General features: G+C 39.7%; 1 long non-coding RNA gene across 1 annotated transcript; it reads right to left on the reverse strand.

The window, feature by feature from the left end:
- Window positions 1–622: 622 nt before the first annotated feature.
- On the reverse strand, window positions 623–23,710 carry LOC149435043 (uncharacterized). Its single transcript, XR_016308564.1, has 4 exons — window positions 23,658–23,710; window positions 4,669–4,761; window positions 2,351–2,449; window positions 623–701 (listed from the first exon to the last, which is right to left on the reverse strand). It is a non-coding gene; the product is annotated as an uncharacterized LOC149435043 (long non-coding RNA).

Below are 23,710 nucleotides of genomic sequence, written 5' to 3' on the forward strand. Positions count from 1 at the left end.
TCACCTGTCACATGTTGGTTACTAATATATGTGGAAGGGCTTTTTATAGTCCTATGTTACTGTCTTGAGTCATGTTAATTTAATCTGATCGTCTCATTGTCTATTCAATAGGGCATGTGCCATTTGTCAGTCATCGTTTCACTGCACAGTCTTTGGACATTAATCTATGCCAAGCAAGGGTGGACTGACCATTTGGAAACTCGGGCACTGCCCGAGGGCCCGGGGTCAGTAGGGGGCCCCATGAGATGCCCCTGGTACCTTTTTTATAGGCTTTTTTGAGTTTGGGCAAGCACACAGGGGCCCCATGATCCCCTATTGCCCGGGGGCCCCATGAGTTGTCAGTCCGTCCCTGATGCCAAGTGTTTATCACGTGTGATTCAGTGATTTATGTCACTTTAACCCTGTTTAGGGACACAAGTGCGTTTTCATGTATTGTGTATTTTTCTTGTTGTAACCATCAATGCATGCGTTGTCAGGCATCAAAGGTGGCATGTACATAAATAGAAAGAGCTTCCCATAGTGTAAATCATCTTAAATCAATTTATTGAACCATAAAAGTGCACTTACGAAGTGGTTAATAGACTTTTTGGAAATTAAAAATGTATCAATCGAGAATAAAAACTTACATGCAAGCCGTAAAACGATGTCGGCAATCAGGAGGACTGTGCAGACAATGGCTAGACAAAGCAAAGCCGAAATTCCTGTAAAGACAAACAGATGTAATGAGATTCAAATGTTTTGCCAAATGTTTAAGGTTTCCTCCAATTATCTGCCTCCCTCTCCTCTCCTATGGCACCCAAATTCCCTTTACTGGCTAGACTGTTCAACTTCTGAAATGTATTTTAAATCTGACTTCCAGTCTTGTACATGTAGCACTGCCCCCTTAGGGATTGCTGATGAAGTTGGGTCCCCCTATTGTCCTGCACAGCCAATCACTTAGTATTTCCACACGGCTTTCATCCATAGACAGAAATCAGGCCTTAAGCGTTGGTTTTGTTATTTTTTTGAGGGGTTAAACTTGGATGGGGTATAGGGGTGTGTAGGATGCCAAAGGATGCTGAAATCTGAGGACAACGTCCTGAACAGTTCACAGCTTCTTCTCTCTCTGACACAGTCTCTGTTGGAGGGTTAGCTAGCAGCTCCGTTTGCACCACCCCAGACCCCATATGAACTCCTCTTCACCCAGCAATCTGAAGGTGTTCTTCCTGAGCAGGGGATCTGGCTCCTGTTCCCTTAAGTAAGGTGCACAGTCCCTAGAAGGGGGATAATCTGGTTTTCCACCAGAGGGCTCCTTGCCCTATTAGCCCATTGGGTGCAGGTGTACTCCCTCTGATCCTCTCCTGTACAGCTTGTGGATAGGTTGCTGCTACCAGGCCTATCAGCTGGGCTGCTCTTTCTCTGCCATACAGGCGGTCCTCTCTGTGAGTCCTTAGGTTTCCTCCTTGCCAGCTCCAGGCTCGCAGGCAGGGCCCATCCTAGCAAGCCTCCTGCTCTCAGCCTTACATCTTCCTGACTCACACTCCTCTCCCACCATCACAGTCCAACTCCTCCTACTGAGCAGATTCTAACACCTCTTAAGGGAGTCCCAGCCCCTTGACACGCCTCCTGAGGGTATTGGCTGAGGTCCCCCAAATGTGCAGCCAACCACTCCTCAGATCCACCCACTGCCTCCAAAGTCCTCCTCTGCAAGCCTCAGAGCAAGGGGAAACTCCAGAGGGCCTGACCTGTAGAGTCTCTCAGTCTTGACCACAATTTGACCCCTCTGGCTATTGCACCTGAGCTGCTATTCAGCTCCTATCTAACCATTAGGAATCTAGATCCCCCTAGTGTAACTAGGAGGGTGCTACACACAGTTGTACCAGATCCCCTCCTGGACTGAAATGGATTTCTCTGATTTTACTGCACACTGTGAGCTTCTCGCAATGTTCATTAGCAACTGCAGCAAGTCAGAGCCCAATCTCATTTCTTCATGGAGGACATTCAGCATCATCTGGCTCTTACCTCCCCAGCTTGACTGTTCCTGGCCATACCCCTTCCATTGGATTTCAATTTTTTGAATCATGGAGGTTCAGCATCACAGGTGGGTGTTACCTGTGGTGGTCTGCATGCAAATACATCCTGCCTAGGAACGCCCACTGACACCCCCCCATCAAGGCATTTTATACTTGCATAACTCCCCCCAAGAGCCAGCCCACTGCTTGTATCATGGCTAAGGGCATTTGAGAGGAGTACTAAGGCAGGGTGCTGGGATATGTTCAGGAAGCTATGTACGGCACTCTGCCGGTTCCTCCCACCAGCAGATTAAATGTCAGCATTAAATTTAAAATGATTTATTTCTGAAGCTTCTTACCACAAGACAGACCCAAGCCAATGCTGGCCACCTGACAGGCCAGAGACAATATTCCACTTATGAGAAGCAATCTCTTTTGAATGTTCTGGAATCCATCACCTACAACACAGAATGGGGTATAAAGATTCATTCAGCTTCTAATACTGGATTCAAAAAGGACTTCATCCACAATATTACGTTACAATAAAATAGCATCTCTACATCTGAGGATGTAGGAATATCTCTACAGTTGAAGAACTTTCCCGGTTTTGATTTTGGATCACAACTAAACTTTTGGTGTAAATCAGCTGAATACATTCCAGGTGCATCAAAACAAACGGCATGTGAACTCCTAACGGATTCCTTTTTTTATTTGCAGTCACAGCCTGAGCAGAAAAGCCTGTCCCATGCCACGATGCTGTAGAAGAGGACTGACTTCTCTGTGTGAAAGCAGTGATCTCTCCAAGACTGTCTTTGCAAAACAAGGAGTTAACAGTGTATTAGGCTTCACTTATGCAGGCCATAGATGGGTCGAAAATCGGCCAATTTTTCTTTAAAAAAATGAAACATCAGTCGTTCAAGCGGCCGACATTACCAGCAACGGTAAAAAAAAAAAATCGGCCGATTTTCATCCCGTCTACAGCCGGCAAAAAGTGTCCCTGCAGAGAGCTCCGCTATTTCTTTGACAGTTCCTTGACATTTATAGCGGTTGCAACAATGTATCTATTTGTATCCATTTCGGATACAGATGTTTTTATTCGGAAACAAATAGATACAATATTGCAGCCGCTATAAATGTCAAGGAACTGTCAAAGAAATAGCGGAGCTCTCTGCAGGGACACTTTTTGCCAGACTGGAATTCCTCTTCTTCTTCATCCTCTTCTTCTTCCTCTTCTTCTTCTTCTTCATCCTCTTCTTCTTCTTCATCCTCTTCTTCCTCTTCTTCATCCTCTTCTTCATCCTCTTCTTCTTCTTCTTCATCCTCTTCTTCTTCTTCCTCTTCATCCTCTTCTTCTTCTTCATCCTCTTCTTCCTCTTCTTCATCCTCTTCTTCCTCTTCATCCTCTTCTTCATCTTCTTCTTCAGCTTCTTCATCCTCTTCTTCATCCTCTTCTTCATCTTCCTCTTCTTCTTCTTCATCCTCTTCTTCCTCTTCATCCTCTTCTTCTTCATCCTCTTCTTCTTCTTCATCCTCTTCTTCTTCATCCTCTTCTTCTTCATCCTCTTCTTCTTCTTCATCCTCTTCTTCATCCTCTTCTGGGCAGGAAGGGGTTAACATCTGGGCCAAACAAGGTTGAACCTATACTCGGTTAACTGATCTTGCAACCCATAGTGATCTGTGGATCAGCTTCAGTGGTTTGCAGCCTGTAAGGGGTTAACTGTGGCAGCTCTGTGCTAAAGTCAGAGAACGGCGATCAGCTTCTTCGGCCTGATACCGTCACATGCGCAGTTGCTTCAGGGGATACATATCTTCACGGGTCCAAGATACTCATTTTATCGCTACACCGGGGGCAGCTGTCACTGTGCCGGGAATCCGGGATCACCCCAATAACTGGCCAGGACCTTTACAGAGCCCAGAAGCTCTGCTGGCATCCTGCTCCTGCACCCCCTGTGAGGGTGTCACCCGGTGTGGCCCGCACCCCCTGCACCCCCCTAGGGATACCACTGCTGGGGATGTCAGTGACACCAAGCCAGTTCCCCCCAGTGTCAGAATGCCCGCCGCAGTCCCACTATAAGTCGCTGATCGCCGCCATTACTAGTAAAAAAAAAAAAAATCCCAGTATATATACCGCCATTTGTAGACGCTATGACTTTCATGAAAACCAATTAATTTACATGTATTGGGATTTTTTTTTGCAAAAAAATGTAGCAGAATATATTTTGGCCTAAATTTAAGATGAAATTAGATTTTTTCAATATTTTTACTGGACATGTTTAATAGCAAAAAAATCAAAAATGTTTTTTTTTTTCTCAAAATTGTCAGTCTTTTTTGGTCTGTAGCACAAAAGATAAAAAAACGCACGGGCAATCAAATACCACCGAAAGAAAGCTCTATCTGTGTGAAAAAAAAATGATGCAAATTTTGTATAGGTTGAATGATTGCGCAATTGTCAGTTAAAGTAGCGCAGTGCCGTTTAGCAAAAAATGGCCTGGTCAGGAAGGGGGGTAAATCTTCGGAGGGCGAGTGGTTAAAGGTGTCGGTCAGGAGGGTGCCCATAGGGCACTTTTTTTTTTGCTGTGATCCGTGTATGCAAGGCTTTAGTCAGCATGGAAAATACAGAATTAAAGACGTTGGTTAAAAGATTTATGCCATTGGAAATGGGGTGCAGGACACTCACCTTGCCAGCATGAGAGCAGATGAAACAAATTTATGAGGACGTTCACCATCGGAGCCAAAGAGAGGAGGACAGCAGGAAATACCTTGTTACAGGCTAGGGAGAGAACAACATAATTATCACTGGTGGAGGATTTACACTGATGAATACATGGATTGATACATGAACATTTAATATTGTTACAATTGTGATACTTAGCCATGTACAGGACGAAAAAAAAAATAGTTTCCTTTCAATTCATTACTTAAATAATTGTATTTAGTTAAATTCATTTAATTTGTTTTAGAAATTTGTTTAGTTTTGTTTATTAACCTCCCTAGCGGTCTGATTATGTCCATATTTCTGTGCTGAAAGCGGTACATTTTTTTGCATGGAAATATGTCGTTTTTTTATTGTATTCCTGTAATTCTTAGGAATAACTCACTGAAATCTGTCCGAACAAGAGTCTAGTAAACATCCGGGGGAGGATAAAATTTGAAACACAAAATCATAAATTATAATTTAATAAATAATCATAAAAAATAATAATATAATAATACATTTAATTCAATAATATAATCAAACCAAAAACACTGAAATGTGAAATATAGCGCCAAGTTCGCACATCGCTGAGCAAAGTCGCAGAATCGTTTTCAGTGTCTGATGAAGAATTTCCCCCACGAATCATTATCACTCAATTCTGCAAGTGGTTCTGATTTACTATCGCTGTTCTCTAGCCGGTCTAAAACCGATTTTGACCTAAAGGGACGCTTTTTTGGACGCTGTGGACGTTTCTCAGTTTTCATGCAGAAAGAACAGTAAAAATGCAGGCAGGGCGCCGGACAAAGCACTCGGGACAGAATGTATGTGAAATGGTTTGATACAGGAATGTTTTACTATGTGATTTTAGTGTATTTAGTGAATGTTACTTTTTGACATTTTTAAATTTCCCGCCAGTTCTGTCCCCCGTACATCCCGACGTCGCAGGGAACGGAACCCAGAAGACAGATGCCGGCATCGGCCGGAGGACATTGCCGGGGACACTGCGGGGGGGACATCGTGGGAGCGCAGGACAAGGTAAGTGCAGAAGGGATCCCAGAGAAATTCTGCAGTGTATTCCCGAGTGTAGCTCGGGGTTACCGCTTGTGGTACTGAAACTTTACCCCGAGCTACACTCGGGAATACCGCCAGGGGGGTTAATTTTAAAAATTCAAACAAATCAAAAAGTATTGAATTGGCATTCAAACTCGAATGTATTCTATTTGAAATTTGACTTTTGGAAGGCGGTTATATTCTTTCTGTTCTGTTCTTAGTTACATAATTAGTCTGGCTGAAAAAAAAAGACAAAAGTCCATCCAGTTTGACCATAAAAAAATAAAAAAATAAATAAATAAAAACGCTGTGGAGCACCGTGGTAGTTTATTGAAGCCTCCTGTCAGAATATCTGTTTGCTCTTACATCCCATATGGCAAGCAGATATTCTGACAGGTCTGCAGGAGACCTGCATGGCATCAACGATCTACTGATCGCTGGTGCAATGCTTTCCATGCTCCTTTGGACAAAAATAATAAATGCACATTTTTTTACCTGCAAAAAAATGTGCATTTATTATTTTTGTCCAAAAGGTGAACTTATCCTTTGACAAGTCTCACTAGACTAAAAAATACCCACCATGATAGAGGTATGTAGTGCTTCTAATGATTTTCTGAAAGGTGCAAACCAATGCATGGACAGAAGGGTTGGGTAGGGTTATGGAGAGATGTGCTGCAAACACCTCCAACAGTGGCTTATTGGACCAATCACAATCAGACAAAAGCTACTCTACCTGTCCCAGCTTGTATGGCCAGCTGTTCCCAGGTACTTCATAGACATTAGATCATTTTAGGTGAAATCGCCAAAAAAGATCAGCTGGTGGTCATCTTAAGACCCATATTTGTTTATTAGTGGCTAAATGGTTAGCATTTCTGCCTGGCAGCACTAGGGTCATCGGTTCAAATCCAAACTATGGCACCACCTGCCTGGAGTTTGCATGTTCTCCCTGTGCCTGAGTGTGTTTCCTCCGGCTACTCCGGTTTCCTCAAACACCCCAAAGACATGTTGGTAAGTTAATTGGATCCTGTCTAAATTGTCCCTAGTATGCGTATGTATGAATGTGAGTTAGGGACCTTAGATTGTACACCCCTTGAGGGTTAGGGACTGATGTGAATGTACAATATATATATGTAAAGTGCTGCATAAATTGACGGCGCTATATAAGTACCTGAAATAAATAAATAATAATAGAAGAAGAAAGATAAAAGGTGTCCAATGTGTTTTGGGAGCCAATCAGCTTTTTATGATTGATGCTTTTTGAGTTAGAGTCCTACAGAGAACTTTGCTCATTTAAGCCTTGCCCCAAAACCTGCTGAATACCTTTTATCTCTCAATTCTCTCAGTCTTAAGATTATTATTATTATTATTATTATACAGGATTTATATAGCGCCAACAGTTTGCACAACGCTTTACAAAGTGAAATGAAGGGAAACATTACAGTTACAATACAATTTGGTACAAGAGGAAACAGAGGGGCCGGCTCGTTAGAGTTTAAGATGGCCATTTTTCCCTCTTTTGTGTTGGCTTCACCTGGATTTCTCAGTGAAAGCTATCACCCTGATTTGTGTTAGAGCCGCCGAGGTCTAAACATCACGGCCAAGCATTGTTCCCTGAGGGGCACAATGAAGTTTTGAGTCCAGCGCCTCATACCCAATTCCTTTTGATCAAATCATTTTGGACCGTAACTCCTTTAGGAACCCTAAGCCTAAATGTGGCAGTCCTTGTAAGTCTACATCATGATGAGTAAAATTCTGTGGATGGATGTCTAGTTGGACTTTGACAGCTTCATTCACTGGTTTTTCAAGGCTCCATTCATAGTTACATAGTTAGTCTGGCTGAAAAAAGACAAAAGTCCATCCAGTTCAACCATAAAAAAAAAAAGTTATAATCCTACACCCACAGTTCATCCAGAGGAAGGCAAAAATCCCAGCAAAGCACAATCCAATTTGCTCCTGCAGGGGAAAAAATTCCTTACTGATCCCCCGAGAGGCAATCGGATATTCCCTGGATCAACTTTACCTATAAATGTTATATCCAGTTATATTGTGTATCCAAGAAAGAATCCAGGACTTTCCTACAGCAATCCACTGAGCTGGCCACAACTGAATCTTGAGGGAGTCTATTCCACATTTTCACAGCTCTCACTGTGAAGAAACCTTTCCGTGTTTGGAGATTACATTTCTTTTCCTCCAGACATAAAGAGCGCCCCCTTGTCCTCTGTGATGACCTCAGGGTGAATAACTCTACACCGAGTTCGCTATATGAACCACGGATGTATTTATACATGGAGATCATATCCCCCCCTTATGTATTATACATGGAGATCATATCCCCCCTTATGTATTATACATGGAGATCATATCCCCCTTATGTATTATACATGGAGATCATATCCCCCCTTATGTATTATACATGGAGATCATATCCCCCCTTATGTATTATACATGGAGATCATATCCCCCCTTATGTATTATACATGGAGATCATATCCCCCCTTATGTAATATACATGGAGATCATATCCCCCCTTATGTATTATACATGGAGATCATATCCCCCCTTATGTATTATACATGGAGATCATATCCCCCCTTATGTATTATACATGAGATCATATCCCCCCTTATGTATTATACATGGAGATCATATCCCCCCCTTATGTATTATACATGGAGATCATATCCCCCCCTTATGTATTATACATGGTGATCATATCCCCCTTATGTATTATACATGGAGATCACATCCCCTCTTATGTATTATACATGGAGATCACATCCCCCCTTATGTATTATACATGGAGATCATATCCTTCCCTTATGTATTATACATGGAGATCATATCCCCCCTTATGTATTATACATGAGATCATATCCCCCCTTATGTATTATACATGGAGATCATATCCCCCCTTATGTATTATACATGGTGATCATATCCCCCTTATGTATTATACATGGTGATCATATCCCCCTTATGTATTATACATGGAGATCATATCCTTCCCTTATGTATTATACATGGAGATCATATCCCCCCTTATGTATTATACATGGTGATCATATCTCCCCTTATGTATTATACATGGAGATCATATCCCCCCCCTTATGTATTATACATGGAGATCATATCCCCCCTTATGTATTATACATGAGATCATACCCCCCCTTATGTATTATACATGGAGATCATATCCCCCTTATGTATTATACATGGAGATCATATCCTTCCCTTATGTATTATACATGGAGATCATATCCCCCCTTATGTATTATACATGGTGATCATATCCCCCCTTATGTATTATACATGGAGATCATATCCCCCCCCTTATGTATTATACATGGAGATCATATCCCCCCTTATGTATTATACATGAGATCATATTCCCCCCTTATGTATTATACATGGTGATCATATCCCCCCTTATGTATTATACATGGAGATCATATCCCCCCCTTATGTATTATACATGGTGATCATATCCCCCTTATGTATTATATATGGAGATCATATCCCCCCCTTATGTATTATACATGGTGATCATATCCCCCTTATGTATTATACATGGAGATCATATCCCCCCCTTATGTATTATACATGGAGATCATATCCCCCTTATGTATTATACATGGAGATCATATCCCCCCTTATGTATTATACATGGTGATCATATCCCCCTTATGTATTATACATGGAGATCATATCCCCCCTTATGTATTATACATGAGATCATATCCCCCCTTATGTATTATACATGGAGATCATATCCCCCCCTTATGTATTATACATGGTGATCATATCCCCCTTATGTATTATACATGGAGATCATATCCCCTCTTATGTATTATACATGGAGATCACATCCCCCCTTATGTATTATACATGGAGATCACATCCCCCCTTATGTATTATACATGGAGATCATATCCTTCCCTTATGTATTATACATGGAGATCATATCCCCCCTTATGTATTATACATGAGATCATATCCCCCCTTATGTATTATACATGGAGATCATATCCCCCTTTATGTATTATACATGGAGATCAGATCCCCCCTTATGTATTATACATGGAGATCATATCCCCCCCTTATGTATTATACATGGAGATCATATCCCCCCCTTATGTATTATACATGGAGATCATATCCTTCCCTTATGTATTATACATGGAGATCATATCCCCCCTTATGTATTATACATGGAGATCATATCCCCCTTATGTATTATACATGGAGATCATATCCTTCCCTTATGTATTATACATGGAGATCATATCCCCCCTTATGTATTATACATGGTGATCATATCCCCCCTTATGTATTATACATGGAGATCATATCCCCCCCCTTATGTATTATACATGGAGATCATATCCCCCTTATGTATTATACATGAGATCATATCCCCCCTTATGTATTATACATGGAGATCATATCCCCCCCTTATGTATTATACATGGTGATCATATCCCCCTTATGTATTATACATGGAGATCATATCCCCTCTTATGTATTATACATGGAGATCATATCCCCCCCTTATGTATTATACATGGTGATCATATCCCCCTTATGTATTATACATGGAGATCATATCCCCTCTTATGTATTATACATGGAGATCATATCCCCCCCTTATGTATTATACATGGTGATCATATCCCCCTTATGTATTATACATGGAGATCATATCCCCTCTTATGTATTATACATGGAGATCATATCCTTCCCTTATGTATTATACATGGAGATCATATCCCCCCTTATGTATTATACATGGTGATCATATCCCCCCTTATGTATTATACATGGAGATCATACCCCCCCCCCTTATGTATTATACATGGAGATCATATCCCCCTTATGTATTATACATGGAGATCATATCCCCCCCTTATGTATTATACATGGAGATCATATCCCCCTTATGTATTATACATGGAGATCATATCCCCCCTTATGTATTATACATGGAGATCATATCCCCCCTTATGTATTATACATGGAGATCATATCCCCCCCTTATGTATTATACATGGAGATCATATCCCCCCCCTTATGTATTATACAAGGAGATCATATCCCCCTTATGTATTATACATGGAGATCATATCCCCCCTTATGTATTATACATGGTGATCATATCCCCCCTTATGTATTATACATGGTGATCATATCCCCCCTTATGTATTATACATGGAGATCATATCCCCCCTTATGTATTATACATGGAGATCATATCCCCCTTATGTATTATACATGGAGATCATATCCCTCCTTATGTATTATACATGGTGATCATATCCCCCCTTATGTAATATACATGGAGATCATATCCCCCCCCTTATGTATTATACATGGAGATCATATCCCCCTTATGTATTATACATGGTGATCATATCGCCCCCTTATGTATTATACATGGTGATCATACCCCCCTTATGTATTATACATGGAGATCATATCCCCCTTATGTATTATACATGGAGATCATATCCCCCTTATGTATTATACATGGTGATCATATCCCCCCTTATGTATTATACATGGAGATCATATCCCCCTTATGTATTATACATGGAGATCATATCCCCCCCTTATGTATTATACATGGTGATCATATCCCCCCCTTACGTATTATACATGGAGATCATATCCCCCCCTTATGTATTATACATGGAGATCATATCCCCCCTTATGTATTATACATGGAGATCATATCCCCCCTTATGTAGTACACATGGTGATCATATCCCCCTTATGTATTATACATGGAGATCATATCCCCCCTTATGTATTATACATGGAGATCATATCCCCCTTATGTATTATACATGGAGATCATATCCCCCTTATGTATTATACATGGAGATCATATCCCCCCTTATGTATTATACATGGTGATCATATCCCCCTTATGTATTATACATGGAGATCATATCCTTCCCTTATGTATTATACATGGAGATCATATCCCCCCTTATGTATTATACATGGTGATCATATCCCCCCTTTTGTATTATACATGGAGATCATATCCCCCTTATGTATTATACATGGAGATCATATCCCCCCTTATGTATTATACATGGTGATCATATCCCCCCTTTTGTATTATACATGGAGATCATATCCCCCCCCTTATGTATTATACATGGAGATCATATCCCCCTTATGTATTATACATGAGATCATATCCCCCCTTATGTATTATACATGGAGATCATATCCCCCCCTTATGTATTATACATGGTGATCATATCCCCCTTATGTATTATACATGGAGATCATATCCCCTCTTATGTATTATACATGGAGATCATATCCCCCTTATGTATTATACATGGTGATCATATCCCCTCTTATGTATTATACATGGAGATCATATCCCCCTTATGTATTATACATGGAGATCATATCCTTCCCTTATGTATTATACATGGAGATCATATCCCCCCTTATGTATTATACATGGAGATCATATCCCCCCCCTTATGTATTATACATGGAGATCATATCCCTCTTATGTATTATACATGGTGATCATATCCCCCCTTATGTATTATACATGGAGATCATACCCCCCCCCTTATGTATTATACATGGAGATCATATCCCCCTTATGTATTATACATGGAGATCATATCCCCCCCTTATGTATTATACATGGAGATCATATCCCCCTTATGTATTATACATGGAGATCATATCCCCCCTTATGTATTATACATGGAGATCATATCCCCCCTTATGTATTATACATGGAGATCATATCCCCCCCTTATGTATTATACATGGAGATCATATCCCCCCCCCTTATGTATTATACAAGGAGATCATATCCCCCTTATGTATTATACATGGAGATCATATCCCCCCTTATGTATTATACATGGTGATCATATCCCCCCTTATGTATTATACATGGTGATCATATCCCCCCTTATGTATTATACATGGAGATCATATCCCCCCTTATGTATTATACATGGAGATCATATCCCCCTTATGTATTATACATGGAGATCATATCCCCCTTATGTATTATACATGGAGATCATATCCCTCCTTATGTATTATACATGGTGATCATATCCCCCCTTATGTAATATACATGGAGATCATATCCCCCCCCTTATGTATTATACATGGAGATCATATCCCCCTTATGTATTATACATGGTGATCATATCCCCCCTTATGTATTATACATGGTGATCATATCCCCCCCTTATGTATTATACATGGAGATCATATCCCCCCCTTATGTATTATACATGGTGATCATACCCAGCTTATGTATTATACATGGAGATCATATCCCCCTTATGTATTATACATGGAGATCATATCCCCCTTATGTATTATACATGGTGATCATATCCCCCCTTATGTATTATACATGGAGATCATATCCCCCTTATGTATTATACATGGAGATCATATCCCCCCCTTATGTATTATACATGGTGATCATATCCCACCCTTACGTATTATACATGGAGATCATATCCCCCCCTTATGTATTATACATGGAGATCATATCCCCCCTTATGTATTATACATGGAGATCATATCCCCCCTTATGTAGTACACATGGTGATCATATCCCCCTTATGTATTATACATGGAGATCATATCCCCCCTTATGTATTATACATGGAGATCATATCCCCCTTATGTATTATACATGGAGATCATATCCCCCTTATGTATTATACATGGAGATCATATCCCCCCTTATGTATTATACATGGTGATCATATCCCCCCTTATGTATTATACATGGAGATCATATCCCCCCCTTATGTATTATACATGGTGATCATATCCCCCTTATGTATTATACATGGAGATCATATCCCCTCTTATGTATTATACATGGAGATCATATCCCCCCCTTATGTATTATACATGGTGATCATATCCCCCTTATGTATTATACATGGAGATCATATCCCCTCTTATGTATTATACATGGAGATCATATCCCCCCCTTATGTATTATACATGGTGATCATATCCCCCTTATGTATTATACATGGAGATCATATCCCCCCTTATGTATTATACATGGTGATCATATCCCCCCTTATGTATTATACATGGAGATCATACCCCCCCCCCTTATGTATTATACATGGAGATCATATCCCCCTTATGTATTATACATGGAGATCATATCCCCCCCTTATGTATTATACATGGAGATCATATCCCCCTTATGTATTATACATGGAGATCATATCCCCCCTTATGTATTATACATGGAGATCATATCCCCCCTTATGTATTATACATGGAGATCATATCCCCCCCTTATGTATTATACATGGAGATCATATCCCCCCCCTTATGTATTATACAAGGAGATCATATCCCCCTTATGTATTATACATGGAGATCATATCCCCCTTATGTATTATACATGGTGATCATATCCCCCCTTATATATTATACATGGTGATCATATCCCCCCTTATGTATTATACATGGAGATCATATCCCCCCTTATGTATTATACATGGAGATCATATCCCCCTTATGTATTATACATGGAGATCATATCCCTCCTTATGTATTATACATGGTGATCATATCCCCCCTTATGTAATATACATGGAGATCATATCCCCCCCCTTATGTATTATACATGGAGATCATATCCCCCTTATGTATTATACATGGTGATCATATCGCCCCCTTATGTATTATACATGGTGATCATACCCCCCTTATGTATTATACATGGAGATCATATCCCCCTTATGTATTATACATGGAGATCATATCCCCCTTATGTATTATACATGGTGATCATATCCCCCCTTATGTATTATACATGGAGATCATATCCCCCTTATGTATTATACATGGAGATCATATCCCCCCCTTATGTATTATACATGGTGATCATATCCCCCCCTTACGTATTATACATGGAGATCATATCCCCCCCTTATGTATTATACATGGAGATCATATCCCCCCTTATGTATTATACATGGAGATCATATCCCCCCTTATGTAGTACACATGGTGATCATATCCCCCTTATGTATTATACATGGAGATCATATCCCCCCTTATGTATTATACATGGAGATCATATCCCCCTTATGTATTATACATGGAGATCATATCCCCCTTATGTATTATACATGGAGATCATATCCCCCCTTATGTATTATACATGGTGATCATATCCCCCCTTATGTATTATACATGGAGATCATATCCCCCCTTATGTATTATACACGGAGATCATATCCCCCCTTATGTATTATACACGGTGATCATATCCCCCCTTATGTATTATACACGGAGATCATATCCCCCCTTATGTATTATACATGGAGACCATATCCCCCCTTATGTATTATACATGGAGATCATATCCCCCCTTATGTATTATACATGGAGATCATATCCCCCCCTTATGTATTATACATGATGATCATATCCCCCCTTAATCTCCTCCTCTCAGTAGAGAATAAATTGCAAAACCGCAGCTTTCTGTTGGATATTTGCAGGCCAGTTAAGAAGACCAGAAACCCGGGGTGTACTCTTGTGTGAGAATTGCTGAATTTACCAATATTTATCAGTTATAACACACGAATAACAGTGATAATAAAAAGGCTCAGACCTGTTTGGTTGAAAGCTGTGTGCGATGGAAACGATGTAGAAGTCACAATATCTAAAAAACAATAATGATGACCAGTTTAGAAGATTTGAAATTATATATATATATATATATATATATACATACACAACAGGGGCGGACTGACCATTTGGAAACTCGGGCACTCCCCGAGGGCCCGGGGTCAGTAGGGGGCCCCATGAGATGCCCCTGGGACCTTTTTCATAGGCTTTTTTGAGTTTGGGCAAGGACACAGGGGCAAAAAAATGTGCATTTATTATTTTTGTCCAAAAGGTGAACTTATCCTTTGACAAGTCTCACTAGACTAAAAAATACCCACCATGATAGAGGTATGTAGTGCTTCTAATGATTTTCTGAAAGGTGCAAACCAATGCATGGACAGAAGGGTTGGGTAGGGTTATGGAGAGATGTGCTGCAAACACCTCCAACAGTGGCTTATTGGACCAATCACAATCAGACAAAAGCTACTCTACCTGTCCCAGCTTGTATGGCCAGCTGTTCCCGGGTACTTCATAGACATTAGATCATTTTAGGTGAAATCGCCAAAAAAGATCAGCTGGTGGTCATCTTAAGACCCATATTTGTTTATTAGTGGCTAAATGGTTAGCATTTCTGCCTGGCAGCACTAGGGTCATCGGTTCAAATCCAAACTATGGCAACACCTGCCTGGAGTTTGCATGTTCTCCCTGTGCCTGAGTGTGTTTCCTCCGGCTACTCCGGTTTCCTCAAACACCCCAAAGACATGTTGGTAAGTTAATTGGATCCTGTCTAAATTGTCCCTAGTATGCGTATGTATGAATGTGAGTTAGGGAGCTTAGATTGTATGCCCCTTGAGGGTTAGGGACTGATGTGAATGTACAATATATATATGTAAAGTGCTGCATAAATTGACGGCGCTATATAAGTACCTGAAATAAATAAATAATAATAGAAGAAGAAAGATAAAAGGTGTCCAATGTGTTTTGGGAGCCAATCAGCTTTTTATGATTGATGCTTTTTGAGTTAGAGTCCTACAGAGAACTTTGCTCATTTAAGCCTTGCCCCAAAACCTGCTGAATACCTTTTATCTCTCAATTCTCTCAGTCTTAAGATTATTATTATTATTATTATTATACAGGATTTATATAGCGCCAACAGTTTGCACAACGCTTTACAAAGTGAAATGAAGGGAAACATTACAGTTACAATACAATTTGGTACAAGAGGAAACAGAGGGGCCGGCTCGTTAGAGTTTAAGATGGCCATTTTTCCCTCTTTTGTGTTGGCTTCACCTGGATTTCTCAGTGAAAGCTATCACCCTGATTTGTGTTAGAGCCGCCGAGGTCTAAACATCACGGCCAAGCATTGTTCCCTGAGGGGCACAATGAAGTTTTGAGTCCAGCGCCTCATACCCAATTCCTTTTGATCAAATCATTTTGGACCGTAACTCCTTTAGGAACCCTAAGCCTAAATGTGGCAGTCCTTGTAAGTCTACATCATGATGAGTAAAATTCTGTGGATGGATGTCTAGTTGGACTTTGACAGCTTCATTCACTGGTTTTTCAAGGCTCCATTCATAGTTACATAGTTAGTCTGGCTGAAAAAAGACAAAAGTCCATCCAGTTCAACCATAAAAAAAAAAGTTATAATCCTACACCCACAGTTCATCCAGAGGAAGGCAAAAATCCCAGCAAAGCACAATCCAATTTGCTCCTGCAGGGGAAAAAATTCCTTACTGATCCCCCGAGAGGCAATCGGATATTCCCTGGATCAACTTTACCTATAAATGTTATATCCAGTTATATTCTGTGTATCCAAGAAAGAATCCAGGACTTTCCTACAGCAATCCACTGAGCTGGCCACAACTGAATCTTGAGGGAGTCTATTCCACATTTTCACAGCTCTCACTGTGAAGAAACCTTTCCGTGTTTGGAGATTACATTTCTTTTCCTCCAGACATAAAGAGCGCCCCCTTGTCCTCTGTGATGACCTCAGGGTGAATAACTCTACACCGAGTTCGCTATATGAACCACGGATGTATTTATACATGGAGATCATATCCCCCCCTTATGTATTATACATGGAGATCATATCCTCCCTTATGTATTATACATGGAGATCATATCCCCCTTATGTATTATACATGGAGATCATATCCCCCCTTATGTATTATACATGGAGATCATATCCCCCCTTATGTATTATACATGGAGATCATATCCCCCCTTATGTATTATACATGGAGATCATATCCCCCCTTATGTATTATACATGGAGATCATATCCCCCCTTATGTAATATACATGGAGATCATATCCCCCCTTATGTATTATACATGGAGATCATATCCCCCTTATGTATTATACATGGAGATCATATCCCCTCTTATTTATTATACATGGAGATCATATCCCCCCTTATGTATTATATATAGTGATCATATCCCCCCCTTATGTATTATACATGGAGATCATATCCTTCCCTTATGTATTATACATGGTGATCATATCCCCCCTTATGTATTATACATGGAGATCATATCCCCCCCCTTATGTATTATACATGGTGATCATATCCCCCTTATGTATTATATATGGAGATCATATCCCCCCCTTATGTATTATACATGGTGATCATATCCCCCTTATGTATTATACATGGAGATCATACCCCCCCCCCCTTATGTATTATACATGGTGATCATATCCCCCTTATGTATTATACATGGAGATCATATCCCCCCTTATGTATTATACATGAGATCATATCCCCCCTTATGTATTATACATGGAGATCATATCCCCCTTATGTATTATACATGGAGATCATATCCCCTCTTATGTATTATACATGGAGATCACATCCCCCCTTATGTATTATACATGGAGATCATATCCCCCCTTATGTATTATACATGGAGATCATATCCTTCCCTTATGTATTATACATGGAGATCATATCCCCCCTTATGTATTATACATGAGATCATATCCCCCCTTATGTATTATACATGGAGATCATATCCCCCTTATGTATTATACATGGAGATCATATCCTTCCCTTATGTATTATACATGGAGATCATATCCCCCCTTATGTATTATACATGGTGATCATATCCCCCCTTATGTATTATACATGGAGATCATATCCCCCCCCTTATGTATTATACATGGAGATCATATCCCCCCTTATGTATTATACATGAGATCATATCCCCCCTTATGTATTATACATGGAGATCATATCCCCCCCTTATGTATTATACATGGTGATCATATCCCCCTTATGTATTATACATGGAGATCACATCCCCTCTTATGTATTATACATGGAGATCACATCCCTCCTTATGTATTATACATGGAGATCATATCCCCCCTTATGTATTATACATGGAGATCATATCCCCCCCTTATGTATTATACATGGAGATCATATCCCCCCTTATGTATTATACATGGAGATCATATCCCCCCTTATGTATTATACATGGAGATCATATCCCCCCCTTATGTATTATACATGGAGATCATATCCCCCCCCTTATGTATTATACATGGAGATCATATCCCCCTTATGTATTATACATGGAGATCATATCCCCCTTATGTATTATACATGGTGATCATATCCCCCCTTATGTATTATACATGGTGATCATATCCCCCCTTATGTATTATACATGGAGATCATATCCCCCCTTATGTATTATACATGGAGATCATATCCCCCTTATGTATTATACATGGAGATCATATCCCTCCTTATGTATTATACATGGTGATCATATCCCCCCTTATGTATTATACATGGAGATCATATCCCCCCCTTATGTATTATACATGGTGATCATATCCCCCTTATGTATTATACATGGAGATCATATCCCCTCTTATTTATTATACATGGAGATCATATCCCCCCTTATGTATTATATATAGTGATCATATCCCCCCCTTATGTATTATACATGGAGATCATATCCTTCCCTTATGTATTATACATGGTGATCATATCCCCCCTTATGTATTATACATGGAGATCATATCCCCCCCCTTATGTATTATACATGGTGATCATATCCCCCTTATGTATTATATATGGAGATCATATCCCCCCCTTATGTATTATACATGGTGATCATATCCCCCTTATGTATTATACATGGAGATCATACCCCCCCCCCCCTTATGTATTATACATGGTGATCATATCCCCCTTATGTATTATACATGGAGATCATATCCCCCCTTATGTATTATACATGAGATCATATCCCCCCTTATGTATTATACATGGAGATCATATCCCCCTTATGTATTATACATGGAGATCATATCCCCTCTTATGTATTATACATGGAGATCACATCCCCCCTTATGTATTATACATGGAGATCATATCCCCCCTTATGTATTATACATGGAGATCATATCCTTCCCTTATGTATTATACATGGAGATCATATCCCCCCTTATGTATTATACATGAGATCATATCCCCCCTTATGTATTATACATGGAGATCATATCCCCCTTATGTATTATACATGGAGATCATATCCTTCCCTTATGTATTATACATGGAGATCATATCCCCCCTTATGTATTATACATGGTGATCATATCCCCCCTTATGTATTATACATGGAGATCATATCCCCCCCCTTATGTATTATACATGGAGATCATATCCCCCCTTATGTATTATACATGAGATCATATCCCCCCTTATGTATTATACATGGAGATCATATCCCCCCCTTATGTATTATACATGGTGATCATATCCCCCTTATGTATTATACATGGAGATCACATCCCCTCTTATGTATTATACATGGAGATCACATCCCTCCTTATGTATTATACATGGAGATCATATCCCCCCTTATGTATTATACATGGAGATCATATCCCCCCCTTATGTATTATACATGGAGATCATATCCCCCCTTATGTATTATACATGGAGATCATATCCCCCCTTATGTATTATACATGGAGATCATATCCCCCCCTTATGTATTATACATGGAGATCATATCCCCCCCCTTATGTATTATACATGGAGATCATATCCCCCTTATGTATTATACATGGAGATCATATCCCCCTTATGTATTATACATGGTGATCATATCCCCCCTTATGTATTATACATGGTGATCATATCCCCCCTTATGTATTATACATGGAGATCATATCCCCCCTTATGTATTATACATGGAGATCATATCCCCCTTATGTATTATACATGGAGATCATATCCCTCCTTATGTATTATACATGGTGATCATATCCCCCCTTATGTATTATACATGGAGATCATATCCCCCCCTTATGTATTATACATGGTGATCATATCCCCCTTATGTATTATACATGGAGATCATATCCCCCTTATGTATTATACATGGAGATCATATCCCCCCTTATGTATTATACATGGTGATCATATCCCCCCCTTATGTATTATACATGGTGATCATATCCCCCCCTTATGTATTATACATGGAGATCATATCCCCCTTATGTATTATACATGGTGATCATATCCCCCCCTTATGTATTATACATGGAGATCATATCCCCCCTTATGTATTATACATGGTGATCATATCCCCCCCTTATGTATTATACATGGTGATCATACCCCCCTTATGTATTATACATGGAGATCATATCCCCCTTATGTATTATACATGGAGATAATATCCCCCTTATGTATTATACATGGTGATCATATCCCCCCTTATGTATTATACATGGAGATCATATCCCCCTTATGTATTATACATGGAGATCATATCCCCCCCTTATGTATTATACATGGTGATCATATCCCCCCCTTACGTATTATACATGGAGATCATATCCCCCCTTATGTATTATAGAGGAGATCATATCCCCCCTTATGTATTATACATGGAGATCATATCCCCCCTTATGTAGTACACATGGTGATCATATCCCCCTTATGTATTATACATGGAGATCATATCCCCCCCTTATGTATTATACATGGAGATCATATCCCCCCTTATGTATTATACATGGAGATCATATCCCCCTTATGTATTATACATGGAGATCATATCCCCCTTATGTATTATACATGGAGATCATATCCCCCCTTATGTATTATACATGGTGATCATATCCCCCCTTATGTATTATACATGGAGATCATATCCCCCCTTATGTATTATACATGAGATCATATCCCCCCTTATGTATTATACATGGAGATCATATCCCCCCCTTATGTATTATACATGGTGATCATATCCCCCTTATGTATTATACATGGAGATCACATCCCCTCTTATGTATTATACATGGAGATCACATCCCTCCTTATGTATTATACATGGAGATCATATCCCCCCTTATGTATTATACATGGAGATCATATCCCCCCCTTATGTATTATACATGGAGATCATATCCCCCCTTATGTATTATACATGGAGATCATATCCCCCCTTATGTATTATACATGGAGATCATATCCCCCCCTTATGTATTATACATGGAGATCATATCCCCCCCCCCTTATGTATTATACATGGAGATCATATCCCCCTTATGTATTATACATGGAGATCATATCCCCCTTATGTATTATACATGGTGATCATATCCCCCCTTATGTATTATACATGGTGATCATATCCCCCCTTATGTATTATACATGGAGATCATATCCCCCCTTATGTATTATACATGGAGATCATATCCCCCTTATGTATTATACATGGAGATCATATCCCTCCTTATGTATTATACATGGTGATCATATCCCCCCTTATGTATTATACATGGAGATCATATCCCCCCCTTATGTATTATACATGGTGATCATATCCCCCTTATGTATTATATATGGAGATCATATCCCCCTTATGTATTATACATGGAGATCATATCCCCCCTTATGTATTATACATGGTGATCATATCCCCCCCTTATGTATTATACATGGTGATCATATCCCCCCCTTATGTATTATACATGGAGATCATATCCCCCTTATGTATTATACATGGTGATCATATCCCCCCCTTATGTATTATACATGGAGATCATATCCCCCCTTATGTATTATACATGGTGATCATATCCCCCCCTTATGTATTATACATGGTGATCATATCCCCCCTTATGTATTATACATGGAGATCATATCCCCCTTATGTATTATACATGGAGATAATATCCCCCTTATGTATTATACATGGAGATCATATCCCCCCTTATGTATTATACATGGAGATCATATCCCCCTTATGTATTATACATGGAGATCATATCCCCCCCTTATGTATTATACATGGTGATCATATCCCCCCCTTACGTATTATACATGGAGATCATATCCCCCCTTATGTATTATAGAGGAGATCATATCCCCCCTTATGTATTATACATGGAGATCATATCCCCCCTTATGTATTATACATGGTGATCATATCCCCCTTATGTATTATACATGGAGATCATATCCCCCCCTTATGTATTATACATGGAGATCATATCCCCCCTTATGTATTATACATGGAGATCATATCCCCCCTTATGTATTATACATGGAGATCATATCCCCCTTATGTATTATACATGGAGATCATATCCCCCCTTATGTATTATACATGGTGATCATATCCCCCCTTATGTATTATACATGGAGATCATATCCCCCCTTATGTATTATACACGGAGATCATATCCCCCCTTATGTATTATACACGGAGATCATATCCCCCCTTATGTATTATACACGGAGATCATATCCCCCTTATGTATTATACATGGAGATCATATATCCCCCCTTAATCTCCTCTTCTCAAGAGAGAATAAATTCAGTTCCTCTAATCTTTCCTCATAGCTGATCTCCTCCATGCCTCGTATCAGTTTAGTTGCCCTTCTCTGTACTTTTTCCAGTTCCCCAATGTTCTTTTTGTGAATTATTGCCCAAAACTGAACTGCATATTCCAAATGAGGTCTTACTAATTATTTGTACGTGGGGGGGGGGGGGGGGTGATATCTCTCTCTCTGGAGTCTATACCTCTCCTAATACAAGAGAGGATTTTGCTCGCTTTAGAAATCGCAGCTTGGCATTGCAAACCGCAGCTTCTTGTTGGATATTTGCAGGCCAGTTAAGAAGACCAGAAACCCGGGGTGTACTCTTGTGTGAGAATTGCTGAATTTACCAATATTTATCAGTTATAACACACGAATAACAGTGATAATAAAAAGGCTCAGACCTGTTTGGTTGAAAGCTGTGTGCAATGGAAACGATGTAGAAGTCACAATATCT

This window comes from Staurois parvus, unplaced genomic scaffold (genome assembly GCF_062004578.1).
Source record: "Staurois parvus isolate SC_StPar_1 unplaced genomic scaffold, SC_StPar_1.0 ptg001621l, whole genome shotgun sequence".
In the NCBI taxonomy this organism is placed as follows: Eukaryota; Metazoa; Chordata; class Amphibia; order Anura; family Ranidae; genus Staurois; species Staurois parvus.